The following is an 8,281-nucleotide window of genomic DNA, read 5'->3' on the forward strand; positions in this document are numbered from 1 at the left end:
ACACACATGCGCACACACACACACAAACACATTCACTTATTTTCCCCCCGGGTTATGAAAGCAGGATGCAAATTGGAGGCACATAATCAAATTTAAATGAATACCTGCTGCATATTTCTGCTTTTTTTTGACTTGTTGACACGTGGTGCTCGTCGGGAGAGACTAAGATGTCTAATTAAGTTTGGTTCGTTACGAAGCACAAAGGCAAACAACAACACATGGTAATTACAGCCCCTCCTCTTTTCTGTTTTGGCCCGAGTGACCATTTATGAGGCCTTGACAGGATCTGAATTCTCTTTATCTGCGGTGCGCGGGCGCTGCCGTCGGAGCAGGCTGCCACGGGGGCTGTCAGCCTCGGAGGAGACGCTAGCCCGGCGTGACATTGCTGACGGTGGCGTGTCTTTGGTAATTAGAAAGAGACGACTACGCGCTGCATGCGTCAGCGTACCGCCTTCGCTTCGTGTCAGACACACGGGACGTGTTCCTGCCGGAGTGATTCACGCGAGGTGCGCGTTTGACAGAGACAGCTCACTCACGGATGAGAGGAAGCTGTTTCTGGCAACTCAGTCGAGATGATCGCCGCAAATCATTAGATGCAAAGACGTGTTTGATTCTTTAAATCTTTTAACCAGCATGCCCCCGTATGTTAGCCAGCAATGGCGAATTGTGGCAGCATATTTGAAGTTAAATTTGCAGGCCTTTCCTGAAGACCATGAATTGACAACTGTTGATCGTCTATTATTGATCAAGTATTGGTCGACTGTATCGGTGACTGCTATGTTCAGTATAGCACGACTCCTATGCACAACTCACTTTACATATTCCCAGTATTGTGTACTGGACAAAATAATTGCTCTGTCTATTCATTTTGTATTTGTTTATTGTTTATGACATTTTTGCACTGTATTGTATTGTTTGCACTTGTGTAGCATGCTGTTGAGGAACGTTGCTTGCTGTGTACTTGTATATAGCTGAAATGACAATAAAGCCACTTTGACTTTACTCCCTCTAAAATGCTCATAGTTGAATGGGAGAAAGACAAAAAAAACAAAAAACACAGTAGTAAAAACAAATGAGTAATTAAAAAAAAGACTCCCAAAAAAAAACCCTCAGTAGAATAAATAAATGATCAAAGGATTCAGGGTTTCAGTTTGGGTACTCAAGTTTGCTCGGCTTCCCAAAGATATCAAATATACAATCTTCCTTTTCTCCCTTTTGAAAATGCTAGGCAAACAAACAAACATAATCCCAGTGTTTTGTCTTGAATTCACCTACAAAAGTTCTTGTCAAAAAATAAACCAACAACACAAAACAGGTTACCATGTACACTCCTACCCCTACTGCTGCAGTGTGTGCAGTGCACCACCTTTGACTGGTTCATATGCCCCTTTACCAACATCTACTCTGTTCTGGAGGAACAGCAGCTCACTGGCGCTAAGGCCTGTTCCTTTGATTTCCTAAAAGGGGATTTTTAAGATTCCTAAACCCAACAATCTAGTCAAAGGTTCCCACATATTCGAATTTGTACAACTGACCGTCTTAATGGTTGCCTTCCTGTTAGCTGAAATGACTCTCCCCAATCTCGCGGTTCAGCTGTAAGAGCTAAGTCTTTATTTCGCCGCGCGGCTGGTGACGTCTCGGTTATGGCACGCCTGATGTGTGTCCCGCTCAGTTGCACAGGCTGTAATACAGAATGGTTTTGGTATGGCTGGACACAACCCCCATCGATCATATCTGAAGACCAGTCATCGCGAAGCACACACCACTGGGCATCTGAAACGACCCACAGACCAGCTCTGCATTATGTAAGAGACGAACATTACCATCCAACTGAGCGATCGAGAGAGAGAGAGAGAGAGAGAGAGAGAGAGAGAGAGAGGGGGAATGAATTTGCATAATTAACACGAACAAGAAGTTCTTTGATACCTATAGATTCCTGTGGAATATTTCCAGGAACCTATATTGTGGAAACATCTGCTAGTGCTACATTATGGTTACTGGAAATACCATCCTGTTATTAGGCAAATAAAAGCAATACTCCACTCCTAAAACGTTATATACGTCCCACCATGTGGGCTATGAACTTCTGTGTTCTCCACAAGCATGTTTGACCCTCATCACTCTTCACTGCTGTTTCCGGTACCGGCCTCCACTCCTGCATAACAAACTTCACATTTTTCAAGGGAATAATTTAACCTCTCAGTTCTCATTCCGACTTTACTTCGTACCATCCATCAAAGCTAATTGTGAGAGCTGTGGCAGACCATAACTCATCCGTCTCTTCCGTCTCCCTTACCGCACACGGCTTCACCTGCGCCTGGCACCTCCATCTATCTCCACCCACATTCTGCTCCTCCAGCACGCAGGCCGGCGTCAGCTGTGAGGAGAACCCAGTAAAGCCCAGCCCACCTGGGCACCAAATGCGTTGGAGAAATCCGCTTTGCCATTGCATAACCAGCTACTTCAGGAGACTTTGGGGGACTCGGGGGAGGGTTGTGTCCGCTCCCACGTCTTTGGAGCCTTAATCACTTCTTGGTTGTTTTCCTCGGCTGTTGTTGTCTAAGACTGAGTGCCCTAACTGCCCCCGTAGCAGGCGTATGGGTGGCCTTACTGCTCCCGTAGCAGGCAGGATGAGTGCCCTAACTGCCCCTGTAGCAAGCAGAATTACATTTACATTTATAACATTTAGCTCACACTTTTATTCATAGCGACTTATGACTGAGTACAACTTGAGTGGCAAAAAGCGGCAACTTGGCAGTGGTGGGGCTTGAACCTGCAACTTTCCGTTTACAAGTCAAGTATCTTCACCCCTGAGCTACCACTGGCCTGGGATGGGCCTGCGCTCCGAGCAGGTGGTCATCACCTGTCCTCAGCCCTGTGGGAGCGGCGATGGCGCCGGACCAGCGGCGCCTCGACCAGCACACGATTCGGGATGGCCTTTCTCCGTCTTCCGAATGGCCACTTCTGACACTTTTAAAGATTCCTTATGTCTTTCTGTCTGCGGCAGCCATCTGGTGATGGCGGTTATGTACTTTTCATGCGTGGCAATAAAACCTGTCAAAAGGTTAATGAATGCAAATAAAAGCAATACTGGGGTTGTGGCAACATCTTCAGCGCCTGAGAAGAAGCCATAAAGCAGAGAATGTGTGATATTAAACCTAATCAGGGAGCCATACGTTACTCTCTCCGCCTTCTCACACAACAGCAGTAGCCGATGAAGGGAACGAGCCCCTTAGCCAAGTGCTTTGGCAAGTTCATCAGAATGTTCGATTCCTTTCTTTAACTCTGTTGGAACAGCCATAATCTAACTGCCCCCTGTGGTGGCATTAAAGGGCCAGGAAAGTGTTCACTGTCTTCTCGCCCTCATTGTAGTGTGTACTGCTGAAGAACATTCTGGCATCGTGACTCTGGACTGAAAATAGAGGTCTAGACAAAGGCGCTTAAATGCTGCGCGAGGCCTCTGATCTGACGGGGGTCGCTCTCTTTGTTACGATGTTGATGTACGATGGCACTCGGGTTTGCCACGCAGAAGTTTACCCGTCATTCTCCGCCGCGTTATACTACAACATACTGCACGGATGTTGACATGCGATGGTAAAGGAGTTTACCCGCCATTCTCCGCCGCGTTATACTGGGTTTGGGTGTCTCTGTTTATTTTTTCTTTGAAATTGTTTTGGTTTAATTCATTACGTTGTTCTCATCACTGTGATGACTATAGCAGACTGTGTATGAAAACAGGGTCCTGATCACATCCCGCACTGATGCAATATAGGACACTGCATGTTATCACTCATTACAGGACGGTCCTGTATCATAAGGAACAGGAGGATGTTTTTCAGGCCAGGTAGGTTAGAGAGAGACTAGAAAGAGACGAGAGAGACAAGAGAGACGAGAGAGACAGACTAGAGAGAGACAGACTAGAGAGAGACAGACTAGGGAGCGACAGACTAGGGAGAGACAGACTAGGGAGAGACAGACTAGGGAGAGAGAGACTAGGGAGCGACAGACTAGGGAGCGACAGACTAGGGAGAGAGAGAGACTAGAGAGAGACAGACTAGAGAGCGACAGACTAGGGAGAGACAGACTAGAGAGAGACAAACTAGAGAGAGAGACTAGAGAGAGAGACTAGGGAGAGACAGACTAGAGAGAGACAGACTAGAGAACGACAGACTAGGGAGAGACAGACTAGGGCGAGACAGACTAGAGAGAGACAGACTAGGGAGAGACAGACTAGGGAGAGACAGACTAGGGAGAGACAAACTAGAGAGAGAGACTAGAGAGAGAGAGACTAGGGAGAGACAGACTAGAGAGAGACAAACTAGAGAGAGAGACTAGGGAGAGACAGACTAGAGAGAGACAAACTAGAGAGAGAGACTAGAGAGAGAGAGACTAGGGAGAGACAGACTAGAGAGAGACAGACTAGAGAACGACAGACTAGGGAGAGACAGACTAGGGCGAGACAGACTAGAGAGAGACAGACTAGGGAGAGACAGACTAGGGAGAGACAGACTAGGGAGAGACAGACTAGAGAGAGACAAACTAGAGAGAGAGACTAGAGAGAGAGAGACTAGGGAGAGACAGACTAGAGAGAGACAAACTAGAGAGAGAGACTAGGGAGAGACAGACTAGAGAGAGAGACTAGAGAGAGAGAGACTAGGGAGAGACAGACTAGAGAGAGACAAACTAGAGAGAGAGACTAGGGAGAGACAGACTAGAGAGAGACAAACTAGAGAGAGAGACTAGAGAGAGAGAGACTAGAGAGAGACAAACTAGAGAGAGAGACTAGAGAGAGAGAGACTAGGGAGAGACAGACTAGAGAGAGACAAACTAGAGAGAGAGACTAGGGAGAGACAGACTAGAGAGAGACAAACTAGAGAGAGAGACTAGAGAGAGAGAGACTAGGGAGAGACAGACTAGGGAGAGACAGACTAGAGAGAGATGCAGTGTCAGCTGGCAAATCAACTTAGAGACGAGAGGACAGGAGTTTGTTTGAATCAATTTCAGGGGGTTTAATGGACCAAAGAGAAAGTGCACGTCAACGTCTTCTGGAAGTGCTAAATACTTACGCCCGCGTTGACGTGAGGAAGAGGAGGAGTGGCTGGCAAACGACTTAAGTGCGGGCTTTTAAAGCGCTGTGCTGGTGCTGTTCACGCACATCCCTCTCAGATCAGGTTCTGCACCATTTATCCATCTTCTCATGGCTTAGTTTCTCCTTCTCTGTATCGCTGCAGATGATCTGTAGTGAACAGGAACGAACGTGTTACATCATAAATATCCAAGTATCTATTACATAATGCGATTCTCCACGCGGCTGCAAACACAACAGGAAGGTTGTTCTGAGGCAGCACCGGGAACTGGTAGAAAGAGACATTAATCAAACGGAAGAAGAAAAGAAGAATTCCCATGACATCAGGCGCCACGGTTTCAACAGTCTGAGTATTGCGTGCACACATCTGTAGTGGTGGGAAGTTTCATTAGAGTTGTAGAATATGAGTGTTCTGGAGTTTTGCTTCCAAAACGACAGTTGCGAGGCTTCTTACGCAATATCTTCTCTGTTGATCCTTTTTCAGCGTGTTGGTGAAGCACTGAGCACGTAGCAGGTGTGTGAAGTGAACACACTCCATGACCACAAGCTGCAGAACACAACAATGAACAGAAGTGGAACAAAATTGGCAAAACTGTTGTTCAACAATTATTCACCTGTGTAGCAATTATTTACTGTTTGCTGTCTTCCTTCAAAAATGCAGGATTAGGTTCAGCATTTGGATTAGATTTAAATTTATTTATTTTTTTTTAGATTTGAATTTTTTTACACAAGCAAGAATTAGAATAGCATTGCGCGCCAGTTGGTGAAAACGAGACTCCCTATAAATCCTCTGTCGCACATGCCTTTCCCTTCACCTAAACACCACGCTAAGATCCACTTTCTGGCACTGCTTAGCGGTTCTGTTTCGGCGTTACCCCTGCGGTTTGCCCTCGCCCACGTTCTGAGCCCGGCGAGCAGTCCACATTAGCAGACAATAGAGGTGTGGGGTATAACATGAGAACCCTCTAATTTGTAATACCTCGGAAGGGTAGGGAGACGGAATCCAGATGGATAGCATTCCCACTAGTGTTTAGGCTTGTGTGGGGCTGCCTTCCGTCGGCTCTGAACGACGGATGAGCGGAGGGAGTGCCCCGATCGCTGCCAAAGCCCAGTGGTGGTGTGCAGGTAGGCAGCGATTGGGCTTCCTGCGCTGAGCGGAGGGAGTGCCCCGATCGCTGCCAAAGCCCAGTGGTGCGATTGGGCTTCCTGCGCTGAGTGGGAGGAGTGCTGTAGAACCTGCACTTCCCCATCTCACCGGAAAACTAATCAATCGACGAGGCGTCGCGCAAGCTAGGACCGACGGCCAGTGTCGAGGCCGGACATGCAAAACAGAGCGCCGCCCCCGGGGCGCGCTTCCACAGCAGGCGTACTGTTTCATTAGTTCATTAATGTATTAGTGAGATTGGATTTCATCACAGATAAATACTTTATGTCCTGTTGTTTATGATAAACAGGCAATCTCTTGAATATCTGCGGTTGGAGGCACAGAATCCTCTCACTGGTACGTTGTTTTTGACCCATTACTCCCACATCCCTGTCTTTAGAGAAGTCGTTCTCGAAACAGCCTCTGCTCAGAAGCACGAGATGAACCTGATCGTTTAGCAAAGCTTTGTGATAACGATTCCATCCTGTTTTAACGTTCCACATCGCTGTTAATTGGCATAGGAGAGGAAAAAAAATGCACCTCCCAACCCAGATGGTCGGCTGTGGTGCCGCTGAACCGTTAAATTTGCAGGGTTTTCACCCATGTCATGGTGGTAGGGCTGCAGCTGGTGTGTGTGTGTGTGTGCGTGCGTGCGTGTGTGCGTGCGCGTCTGTGTTTGTGTGAGGTTATGGACCACGACGAAGGCTGATGCTCATATGTGGAAATACTGGAGCATAAAATGATGCTGTGTGTGTTAGCAGAACAACATGTCCAGTGCAGACGCTTGGGTTCCTGCTCCCAGACAAAGGCTGCAGCTGAGACGATTAAAGATTCAATGTTTTGCGACAGAGGACACCGTCCACGTGGCCTCGGCCACCTTCATTATCCAGAGTGCCAGTGGTAGGAGTGTGTTTGGGTTGCCAGAACACTCTGATGTATTAACCCTCCTCCGTCGAGGTTGTTTGTGGAGCACGGCGGTTCTTTGTACTTCGGAGCCCGTCTGCTGTGCGGTAATCCGAAGGAAGCGGTGTGTTCACCGCCCCCGCTAACCTTGACCAATGCAGTGGTCCCTGAGCCCTCGCGCTCTGTATGCCGGTCAGCACGAGAGCCGTCGTGAGGCTGTCGGACTGACCGGGATGTGTCCAGATGTGTCTGGATCTGTGCGGAGCACATTATGGATGACTATGACCGCAGGGCTGAGGGTCTCCCCGACAGACCTCCCTCCACCAGAGCAGGGGGTTCTGGGATAGATAGATAGTAAGTCTGTCTGCCGTCTGCTCTGGGACAGCCGATGCATTCTAAACACCGTGGCGTCTGTCATCCACAGGGCAGGTTATGCCTACCAAGGCAGGGAACCCTGGTAAGTTTCCTCACAGCACTGTAATTCATAAACACTGCAGGCTGAGGCTTCGTCATCCCTGACTGCTCAGACCTCTCCTGAGACACTGGCAGGTCAGAAATAACCCCCACCACCACCAACGAACCCCCTCCGCCCCCCAGGGCTGCTGACAGAGCGATAGATTGTGATGTATCGTTGTAAATGTTTAAACGCATGGAACCATCACCTAATGCGTTCCCTCGCAAAGCCACGAGTAAAGAAATGCTTTCATGCAACTGGGCTGGACGACGATTGCAATCAATCGTGTTTTTGCCTTAAGTAATTGATGGGCACAAATTTGGGTGCCACATATTCACCGCGCATAATTTAGGCTGTTTGCGATGCCGACGGGGAAAGCTTTCGGCCGCGAGTGCGTCTCGGAAGATGGACGTTATCTTGGCCTCCGGTTTATTGGACTGTTTGAAGCGCTCCTCACATGTGACGCACGACTGGAGCACCTGCACTAGACCTGACGAGCGCAGCGGCCTGTCTGACACAGATGCGGGTCGCTAAATGTTCGTTCTGACGCCTGTTTACTGAGAGCGGGTTCAAAGAAAGGCAGCCGACGACCAGATACTGCACTCGTTTGGATGAAAAACACCTCGCACGCTCCTAGAAAGCAAGATTTGCATAAAAGCTTTGATTTCGTGCAGATGACTGCAGAAGGGAGAGC

General features: G+C 48.3%; 1 long non-coding RNA gene across 1 annotated transcript; it reads right to left on the reverse strand.

Annotated features, from left to right (window-relative positions):
- Positions 1-5,099: 5,099 nt before the first annotated feature.
- On the reverse strand, positions 5,100-6,171 carry LOC145653848 (uncharacterized). Its single transcript, XR_014120069.1, has 3 exons — positions 6,066-6,171; positions 5,541-5,633; positions 5,100-5,236 (listed from the first exon to the last, which is right to left on the reverse strand). It is a non-coding gene; the product is annotated as an uncharacterized LOC145653848 (long non-coding RNA).
- Between the last annotated feature and the right edge of the window lie 2,110 nt (positions 6,172-8,281).

Source organism: Electrophorus electricus, chromosome 26 (genome assembly GCF_041902795.1).
Source record: "Electrophorus electricus isolate QZ-2024a chromosome 26, ASM4190279v1, whole genome shotgun sequence".
Lineage (NCBI taxonomy): Eukaryota > Metazoa > Chordata > Actinopteri > Gymnotiformes > Gymnotidae > Electrophorus > Electrophorus electricus.